Here is a 1,362-nt window from a genome sequence, read left to right on the forward strand (position 1 = left end):
CTGTTAAAATGTCTTTGAAAAACGTCTCGATATTCTCATTTGAATCAAACAAAATTTCCCTAGTTAAATTATAAAGGTGTTTATTGTGCATTTCATACATTTTTTCGCAATATTAAAAAAAAAATTACTGTTATATATTCCATGTCATTGCCTAGTTTATATGCCACAAACGCTGAATTTATTTCTCGTGTATTTTTTTTCAGTTTCCATGTTCATGTTTTTTTCACTTTAAAAACCAAATTATGTTTTAACTTTGAACACGATCTTCGTGGATAGGCATTACGTAAAAGAATTGCTTAATTTGATGAAGTTGAAACAACTAAACTTATGTTCTTACCCCAAAATTCTTCTAAATTTATACCCTACAGAAATAAAGGCATTACCTGACGTTAGAAGCGGTTAATTCAAACCATAGAGTCACCAAATGGAAGTTATACCTGGCAATTTACATGGATGATCACAAAAATATATATAGTGCATGTTCTTTTTTTTTTTAATAAGGTCTGAAAGTCAGTGTTTTTTCACTTCTAAAAATATCCAAAATTGACAAAAACTGTAAAATTTAGATAATGGGTCGTTGCCATGACAACGAAGGCTAAAAAAATTAAACAAATATCATAGATATGTTTTTCATCCAAGTATCTATTCATGGTAAAAATTTGAGAGAAATCCATTTTTTGACGTTTGCCACCAAATCTTTGATTTTTATGGACAACCATAAAAAAAAAAAAATAATAATATTAAAATAAAAGTTTTACGGTAGGCGCGCCGCCGGCAAGTTAGAGTTCTTGTTGCGCCCTCAAGTTGCGAATAATAAATAAAAATGGCTGCGCCCATGGAAAGTCGTGACAACAAGAAACTATTTTAAAAAGACATAAATACTAAAATTGAACAATCATTAGCTGGAAGAGAGTATTCTAATTATATAATAGATATATTAAAGCTCACTCAGGTAAACGTATTTTGATAAAGATAGTATAGGCATACAGAAACTGTAGTATAGGTAGGCACCCTGTACTGTAGGTAGGGTAGCCTATAAGTAAGTATTAACTAAGTAAGTAAGGGCTTGGCTAAGTTGGACTAGTAGGCTAGGCGGCCTTCTCTACACTAGTATAACTAGGCTAGGCCTAGGCCAAGTTACTAATACGGGTGCAGGTCAACTGGCCACAAGTCAACTCGGCCACAGTCAACTCGGCCACAAGTCAACTCGGCCACAAAAAGTTCGGCTGCAGCCAACTCGGCCACAAGTTATTTATTATTTATTAAAATGAAATGTAAATCTCAGTTTTTGCATCCTTTTTCTTCAATATGATTGAAATGAAGTACGTACAGTATATTTTAGTAAAACAGGACCACCACACC

The 1,362-nt window shown here is 33.0% G+C and overlaps 1 protein-coding gene across 1 annotated transcript in view; it reads left to right on the forward strand.

Moving 5' to 3' along the window:
* The window catches only part of LOC117104360 (nucleolar complex protein 4 homolog B-like), a 16,156-nt gene that overhangs the window by 725 nt on the left and 14,069 nt on the right, over positions 1–1,362 (forward strand).

This window comes from Anneissia japonica, unplaced genomic scaffold (assembly GCF_011630105.1).
Source record: "Anneissia japonica isolate Jap-2015-1 unplaced genomic scaffold, ASM1163010v1 scaffold4536_len1192065_cov207, whole genome shotgun sequence".
NCBI lineage: Eukaryota > Metazoa > Echinodermata > Crinoidea > Comatulida > Comatulidae > Anneissia > Anneissia japonica.